Source organism: Saccostrea cucullata, unplaced genomic scaffold, assembly GCF_032062105.1.
Source record: "Saccostrea cucullata isolate Sc308-1 unplaced genomic scaffold, CSIRO_AGI_Scuc_v1 ctg13732, whole genome shotgun sequence".
Taxonomy (NCBI): Eukaryota; Metazoa; Mollusca; class Bivalvia; order Ostreida; family Ostreidae; genus Saccostrea; species Saccostrea cuccullata.
The window spans coordinates 5,225-14,606 of NW_026919986.1; the positions used below are offsets into that span (position 1 = coordinate 5,225).

The window sequence follows — 9,382 nt, forward strand, 5'->3', positions numbered from 1 at the left end:
GTATTGGTCTCTAGTGAGCTGTAATTTTTGCAGTAAACTATGATAAGATGTATTAATTGTTATTTACCCCCCCCCCCCACTCTTTAAGCCACCCATTTCTGTTGAAAATCATGAAAGTCTTTTAGAAAGGTGTGGAAACACATTTTTCACATGGCATGTTTTTAGATGAAACAGACTATAATAGCAATTTCCTGTTCACGGTCAATTTTATTTATAAATCCGGTTCTGCCCTATAACATTTGAATAGGTTAACCTAAACCACGTGTCTTGAATTTAAATCACAATAACATTAGTAGGGGTGAAGGTATCTGAAAGAAATATGGCGGAATACGGTTATAGTTGGTATGAAACAAGTCGTACATAGATGAAAATGTTGCGTTTTTAAGAATTCATGTCAGATTTAAGCCTTAAATCAAGAGTCTCAGCATTACTGCCACGCTCAACAAATTAGACTGTACGGAATCCCATTCACTGCAGCGTTCTTCTCTCCACGTCAAATGCTTCTTATGCCAGTAAGCCAAATAGTGATTCTGATAAGCTTTGTCAAATCGGTCCAGTTTGGTTTCTAATATTGCTATCATTGTGTAAAGCAGATACAACGCAGCATCGTGGGTCATTGTAAGAATACTCTGTAGTGCTTCTTTGTGCGTTTTCACACTATACATGTCATTTAACTTAGAATAACATAAAGCCTTCAGAAATATTGAATAGGGTTGAGGAAGAAAAGAAATAAATGCAGATGTATCTTTCAATAGAAGAATTTCAAACGCCATTTCCTTTGGATAAATTGGCATCGTCCGAAACACTTCAAAATCGTACGATACTGCCATTGACGCTTTTTTAATTCTTGATAAATTACCATTACAGAAATTGGTAATGTATTTTTCATCCATTTCATCTGGATATCTCGAGCTTACATAAAGAACACCACGATTATCATCTATAAATGCTTCATATTGTCGGATAATTTTCAAAGCGTCGCGATAGTTTCCCATACAGTAAAAAGCTGTTGCTAAAGTTAGCCTTCCTCTACTTATATCTGCTGAATTTGTAAGTTTCATCAAGTTAAGTGCCCGTCTAATTTGTCTGTACCGGAAACGTGCACATCTACGGGTGTCATTCAGACCCTTATAAAAGAAGATCATAGCTATGAGTTGTAGAATTTTATACATGTAGAGCGTAACGGTATCATGCATTAAGGTATCAAGTTGCGATCCTTCTTCAAGTAAAAGGCCCACTGCATTGAAAAACTCCCTATCAAGATCTCTGAAGTTTGGGTGACCCTGAACGATGCATTCTAAATGAGCAAAAAATGCTCTATCTTCGATATCTTCTCTTGGTGTATTAGAATCATTCCGTGTTTGAGTACTCAATAGTTTGAAATCCTCGTCCGGGTCAGTGAAATAAGATTCGCAGGGGGCCTCTAGAATTCACTGCTTGAAAAAACACCTTTACAAAACTTTACTTGAGAAGTAAATTTCATTAAAGGTGCTCCAAAAAGCAAGGTCATCTTTGTATTAACTTTACAAAAAGTAAAGGTGAAAAGGTAACCTTTACTTACACGAAAAGATAATTAAATATAACCTTTCACCTTTAATGCCATATTAAAGTTCATTAAATATACATATTTTATAAAAGTCTTATTTAAATGCTGACTATTGTTTAATACACTTATACTTTAAATTTTCACAGTTAGTTTAAAGAATCTAATCTAGTCAGTACCCAGAATTTTAAGACAAATGTCAAAGATATTTTTTTAATTATCTTGTATCCATTTCCAGTTGAAATTAGTATTAGAAATGGTCATCTACAGAATCAAACACTCGACTCATCATTTTTTGACAGACTACACCTCAAATAATACAACAACTATGCTGTAAGCCAGGTTAGCTTAGTTGGAGCAGCTGGCGTTTATTTTGATACATATTTTACATACATTACATTGAATGTGAAACAATAAAGCACTGGAATGCATTTGTAAAATATTTTACTTGTAATAAATTATACCCCTATCACAGACATTAAAAACCGCCCAGGCAAAAACCATAGATGGTTAACTATGGAAAACCTGTGTCCGTCGCTATGTAAATAATGTCTCAAGGGAGAATGCCGGACGTGCATTCAGTGCAATAGTTAAAAATGCACGAACACCCTATAATATTTGCATGTATGAAAAAATCCAAATTAAAATACATTTCAACAGTTTTGTTATTTCCATTACCAGTATATTTATACAAATATGATATATATATTATATAAAAAGCAAAAAAAAAAATGTGTGTGTATTGAAGAGCACTGGCTTAGAATGATTTGAACACCTTACTGAATACTCATTTCTCATTGGCCTTCCTTTGGCCACGCCCACATATACAACCAAAACCATTAATATACGTTCCTCTCATACAATGTGTTCCCCCTCTACTACGAAACACGTGAAAAAAATATTATCTGCACCAGGATTGCCTACAACTCTCTGGATTGGATGGCATAGATTTTTTATATGTACATTGATATTAATGATATATTAATTAATAATATAACAATGGGAAAAATTGGCATATTGATAATTTTCATTTTCCAAACAAAAATGATCTAAAATATTCTGTATTTTGGCTTTGTATAATGTGAAAAAAATTACATAAAAGGCTATTTGATTTGCGCTTATATACAGGCTAATAACATCTTCAACTTGTAATGCAAAATGATGCATTTTACATATTCACAAACACAAAAAATGGTGAAAAATCTATTAGAATATACGTGAGGATGCAGTTTGCAAAATGCATGAGATCATGTATGAGTCCAGCTTCACCCAGTGAGCCTGTCTGTGCTTGACTTAGTTTAGATTATGTTTTTATGTCTGTGGTATATGTTAGTGTGTTTGCATATGTGTCCAGCTTCACACATTTTCATGCATGTGCTCGACTTCACACACCTTGGAAAATATGTAATAGGTTGTGGCAGATGCATGTGTATTTGTGTATGTGTCCAGCTTCACACATTTTCATGTATGTGCTCGACTTCACACACCTTGGAAAATATGTAATAGGTTGTGGCAGATGCATGTGTATTTGTGTATGTGTCCAGCTTCACACATTTTCATGTATGTGCTCGACTTCACACACCTTGGAAAATATGTAATAGGTTATGGTAGATGCATGTTTGCATGTATCCAGATATACGCATTTTCATGTGTGTGCTCGATTTACATGTCATCAATGTAAAATATGTAAACATGGTGGTGTAAAACGTTTACAAGTGTATGATGCACACAGAGAAAAAAAAGTTCTGTGTGTTTTGTTCTGCAAGAGTGATCGTATAAATAAACTACAATTGTGTCCTGTTGAGAAATTGACAATCATAATAAGTAACATATTCATTTTACATAACAGTACTGAAAATTACACATCCAGTTTAGATTACTGTACTGAAAATTAAATTTATGCAAAAACTCTCTGGTTGAATAACATTCAAAATCATGAATGCTTGCATGTTCATCTATAAATCTCCAAGATATTTCCTAGTTAGTTTGTAGCGCCGCACCGAGCAGTCTTACAACACATTTCATAATGTCAGTTTGCATGAATAAATTAATTTATCCTTGTTCCTCATATCTTGAAAATAGATGCCGAAATTCTAGTCTACAGTTTAATTACACAGCACATCACAAATAGAAACATTCAGGAAAAATAATTCACAAAAAATAAAATCCAAGTAAAACAATCACATGTACATATAAATCCAAGAAATATTACGTAATAGTCCAAGTAAGTGAGTAACTTTATCTATCTCTAACAGTTCTATCTACTAAGTCTTCTATATTTCCATCTTCCTATCTTATTTTAAAATTCTGTCGCGCTATATATATACTCAAGATCCGTTCCTGACGATCAGGAGCACATTACAAGATCCTTAAGATCAGGAGTCAATACACAAGTCATTACGATCATCAGGGGGTTAGATAAGAGGGGGCGATTAATATACAGATAAGATTTATAGCATAAGTGTAGATGATAATGTGTGAACAATTAAGTAATGAAGAGTGATTTACAGAAAAGATATTTTAAATTGTTACAAGTTTACATATTCTTGATCATATCATTGATAAGCATATATATTCTTGATCATGACATCTGCATTGGATTCCCCTCTCTGACATCTTCTCTTGTTCACCGATTAGTTCAACAGTCATCTAGGTACTCAGGTGTTGTACAAGTCCTAATAATAAAATAATAATCATTTTCAAAATTATAAAGAAAAACAATACAATTTTTAAAGAGGTTTTCATTACTTGTATTGAAATTAAAGCACAAGCTTTTGAAGACATACTTAAGTAAATTAAAACATGTATAACTAAACATAATGGAAATTTAAACAATGCGACTCAATGTCAAACATATGATAGTGATACATCTGTAATATCCATGAAACTTACTGAGATACTTAAAATGTTTGTGGCGTGCTTTCACTAAGCTAAGCAATATATAAACATTTCTTGATTACACGTTGAAGTCCAAGGCTTAAAAAAAAATAAGTTTGTTTCCTGTAACATTCCCAAAAAATCAAGAGTCGGTAGGTCGGAATTTTTTTTTTTTGCTTATGAATGGTGAAACATCCCCAGACTGAAAATACCAGGTGTTATATTTACAGTGGACACCCAACATGGCATCCAAAATGGCTGCCTAGCGGCAGAAAACAAACTTCAGAAAGTTGTAGGGGGAAACTGTTGTTACAATAATGATTACTCTTTATATTTAAGGTAAATGTAAACTAGGTTGACATATTTTATGTCTCAAATTAAGCTACAAGCTATTGTTAACTTTTAATTTAACAAATGGAATCAGCTGATTTATCAAAAAAAGTTTTGCCATTTGTCAGCTAGGGAAAAAAAATCCACCCAGGGATAATTTGAATGGGTCGGTCGGGTTACAGGAAACAAACATATTTTTTTTAGGCCCAATCCTCACCTGACTTGCACATTCATATGGATTGGTTCTATGCTGATGATCCCTTTCAACAATCTTCATCACAACATCTGAAAGTCACCCATCTTCAAAATTAAATCTGTCGCTCACCTCAAATGTATATAGACTCCCTGTACAAATGCATGGAAAATAAAATTTTGAATAAAAAATGAATTATCTCTTCACCATACCCGGCCTCTTTAAAAAACGTGAGAAAATAATTTAAATACTTTTCTTTAGATAAAATCATATAGAGAGTATCCAGCAATGGTGAAAAAAAGTTATCTCTAGAATTTTACATTTATACTGAATGAAAAATGCAGTGTTCCCTCTACTTAAAAAAACTCAAAAGACATTACCTAAAATGGAAATAAGGTACAACTGTGACTGGTGTCTCAGGCACAACCAATAAACACAAGACCTTTCCATCCTTAGCAGCATGCATTACCTCCACATTCCTTGTTTCTACAAAAAATATACAATGAAAATTAAAAAAACTGAGAGTGAAGAGTGTTACATGTACTTGGGGGGGACAGAGGAAGGAATTTTGAAGTCAGATTAACTATATTTCTGCCAGTGTTGGGACGGATAAATTTCCATAATAAAATGAAACGAATTATTCGTAACAAATAAGACACATGTATTACCTTGCAGTCACCATTGCACATTATGTATAAACATCTCTTGACTACACGTTGAAGTCCAATCCTCACCTGACTTGCACATTCATATGGATTGGTTCTATTCTGATAATCCCTTTCAACAATCTTCATCACAACATCTGAAAGTCACCCATCTTCAAAATTAAATCTGCCGCTCACCTCAAATGTATATAGACTCCCTGTACAAATGCATGGAAATAAAATTTTGAATAAAAAATGAATTATCTCTTCACCATACCCGGCCTCTTTAAAAAATGTGAGAAAATAATTTAAATACTTTTCTTTAGATAAAATCATGTAGTGAGTATCCAGCAATGGTGAAAAAAGTTATCTCTAGAATTTTACATTTATATTGAATGAAAAATGCAGTTTTCCCTCTACTTAAAAAAACTCAAAAGACATTACCTAAAATGGAAATAAGGTACAACTGTGACTGGTGACTCAGGCACAACCAATACACACAAGACCTTTCCATCCTTAGCAGCATGCATTAGCTCCATATTCCTTGTTTCTACAAAAAATATACAATGAAAATTAAAAAAACTGAGAGTGAAGAGTGTTACATGTACTTGGGGGGACAGAGGAAGGAATTTTGAAGTCAAGATTAATTATATTTCTGCCAGTGTTGGGACGGATAAATTTCCATGATAAAATGAAACGAATTATTCGCAACAAATAAGACACATGTATTACCTTGCAGTCACCGTCGCACATAATGTATACATACAACTGACAACATCCCAAATCCCTTTCTTTGTTGTTTACTTGGCGGAATTTTCGTTTCCTTTTTAGACTGGTTCCCATACATTGTCGTGAATAAGTCCTACGTTTATTGGTTTTGTTTACAAGCTTCAATATCAATAAAATCTCCCGCACATTTACAGCCTGTATTGTAAACTACTAAAACATACTTTACAAAGAATTTTCAGCTCAGTATTATGTTATCCTCTTCATTCAAGTAATATGTAAACTCTTCTCGAATATACAACGAACGATCTACTCTGATAAGTAACCCAAATATGGCACTGTGTATTCGGTTGAATAGCCAATCATTTCAAATCAAGTGGAGCGGGTCTGCATCGCTATTTTGACGAAGTTTGCAACCTGTGGTATTTTTTTTGAAACCTCATCTACAGTAGTGTGACATAAATGAGTTCGCAAAATGGCCGCCGTCATCGTAAGTATTTATAAAGGGCGGTGAATCAGTTGCTGAATTAACGTAATCGCTTCTCTTAAAGGAAAAAAATATTTAATTGAAATTTAGGTACGACTTAACTAAATCTGTCATTGTTGTAAATTTGGATTATTCCCCTTTGATAAACAATTTATCGTCTGCTTGGAGATATGGCTCCCCATGGTCGAGAATTGACGAGGGATCTAAAAGAAATAATCATTCAGATGTCAAATGAAGGTCTGTCAAGCTATAAAATTGAGAATCTAACCGGAATTAACAGTCGTACTATCCAAAAATTTCTCAAACGTGTGAGGGAAAGGGGTAACATAGAAAATTTACCGAGAAGTGGGGTGAAACGAAAAACTTCACAGCGAGATGACAGGGTTCTATTCCGAAGCATTAAAATCAACCGTCGTCAGACTTTAAAAGATATAACATCCAGATTTAATGCCAGGACAGGATCTAATGTGTCTCTCAGAACAGTTCACAGGCGATTATCAGAGGAAGGTTACAAAAGGTGTGTAGTTTCTAAGAAAACAACTGTTTCACGCGTGAATAGAGAGAAGAGAACCCGATTTTGTCGACAGAAATTGCACTGGACAGTCAACAATCATTGGTCATCCATAATATTCAGTGATGAGACTAAGATAGTAATTGGAAATAACGATAAAGTTCATGTCTGGAGGAAGAGTGAGGAAAGAATACGTCCTGAATGTGTCGGGTTACGTGGTGATTGGGAAACAAACTGTCGGGCCTCCCTCATGTTTTGGGGTTGCATATGTTATAATGGAGTTGGTACCTTAAAAACTGTGGATGGGAACATGAATAGCGAGAAATATATTTCAATTCTTGATGAGTGTCTTTGGCCTGTGATCGTTCGTCATTTCCCAAACCGGCGCTGGATTTTCCAAGAAGACAATGCCCCGTGTCATGTCTCCGCTTTCTCAAATCGTTGGAAACAAGACAACAACGTTAATACTCTGCCATGGCCCCCACAAAGTCCTGATCTCAATATTATAGAAAACGTCTGGAGAGTGCTCAAAATCCGTGTACAAAGGAGGACACATGAGATCAGAAACGCGAATGATCTGGAGCGAATCGTCCATGAAATATGGAGTAGCCTCCCTTTGCACTATATTCAGAGTTTATATGCAAGCATTCCTAGGAGAATTCGAAGTGTTCTTCGCTCTAGAGGCTATATAACAAAGTACTAACACAAAAAGGTAAGTGGTAATATTATTTTATTGATAGAAATTAGATTTTGTATACCGCAAGCGCACCGCACGCATGAATGACGGCGGCCATTTTGCGAACTCATTTATGTCACACTACTGTAGATTTAAGGAGATTCTTGTCTTGACAACTGCTCGAACTCCCGGATTGGCATGCACTGCAGGTTTGTTTACGATTTTCAGCCATTTTCACTTTCAGCATAGATCAGTACATTGTGCATACATGTAGTGAAACAATGAAAGTCAGGCAAAACTTCACTGTATATGTTATTTACTGCCAGAATGTTAGATTAGTATTTTGATAATTTGGGGATTAAGTGTTTATGGGTTTCAGTTTATTCTGTAAAGGTGTATGTCTCTGGAATATTAAACAAGACAAAGAAAAACAATTCTGGAGTGGGACTAAAATGAGTAGTTAAAACCAAGCCGGGCCGGGAATTTGAAACTGAAACCGGGTTTTTGCTAATTACTGAGAATATACACAATCAGTTGTCATAAAACTTAGTTACAGATGTATTTATGCCTTGGCTGAGAGTTTAAACTCCGAAATTGACAAATAAGTTTATTTTATTTATAACATTTTGTATTTTAATTGTGTCCATTTTGTTAAAATACAGGTTGAGTGAAATCAGTATGCAGATTGTTGAAGGGAAAACATCAAGACGGGGTGAGGAAGACGACAAAACATGATTGAGGATCCCAAAGTTCTTTGGTACAAGCACATTTTTAAAAAATCAAATAATAAGTATCGTGAAATATTAGTTAAACAAACATTTACATTATTTAGTGCTTGACTTGCTCGGGAGTCATTATTGTCTAATATATTCATATAAAATGTTCAATTTCTTTTGTATAGGCTCAAGCTACTCAGCCTACCATGAGAAAATTAAAAGATCTGCCATGAAGAAGAGGCGGGTTCTCAAGTTTCATATTATAGATGGCAAGTATTGTTTAGATTTAATTTTAAAGTTTTCTTGATAAAAAAAAGGGTGTTTGACAGTTCATAGCTATTAACTGTGATTGCATTGTGTATGAATTTTCAAAATCAATTCATTCTTTGGTGACCATGTGCTTCAAACTCATAATTTTTAATAAAAATATTGACTATATATTTGTCCAGGTGTATAAAATGTTTAATCACTGTATGAATTCTATTTCAGCATGATTGTCATCTTCAATTTGAGGGACTCTCACCTAAAGTCCTTTAACTGTTCCATATCAGGAAAAAGTTCATGAGCAGAAACATGCTATTTGGGAAAAAGGTACATATATCCTAAACCATAACTTGAGTATGATTCTGTACACATGTACAGCTAAGCTAAATATGTAGCACTATTTTGTTCTTTTTGT

General features: G+C 34.2%; 2 long non-coding RNA genes across 2 annotated transcripts; one reads left to right on the plus strand and one right to left on the minus strand.

Moving 5' to 3' along the window:
• Nucleotides 1–2,634: 2,634 nt before the first annotated feature.
• Nucleotides 2,635–6,491, minus strand: LOC134241267 (uncharacterized). The gene is made up of 6 exons (XR_009986625.1): nucleotides 6,320–6,491; nucleotides 6,032–6,137; nucleotides 5,678–5,805; nucleotides 5,324–5,429; nucleotides 4,968–5,095; nucleotides 2,635–4,218 (listed from the first exon to the last, which is right to left on the minus strand). It is a non-coding gene; the product is annotated as an uncharacterized LOC134241267 (long non-coding RNA).
• Nucleotides 6,492–8,134: 1,643 nt separating this feature from the next.
• LOC134241260 (uncharacterized) lies at nucleotides 8,135–8,974 on the plus strand. The gene is made up of 3 exons (XR_009986624.1): nucleotides 8,135–8,196; nucleotides 8,650–8,744; nucleotides 8,889–8,974. It is a non-coding gene; the product is annotated as an uncharacterized LOC134241260 (long non-coding RNA).
• Nucleotides 8,975–9,382: the final 408 nt, after the last annotated feature.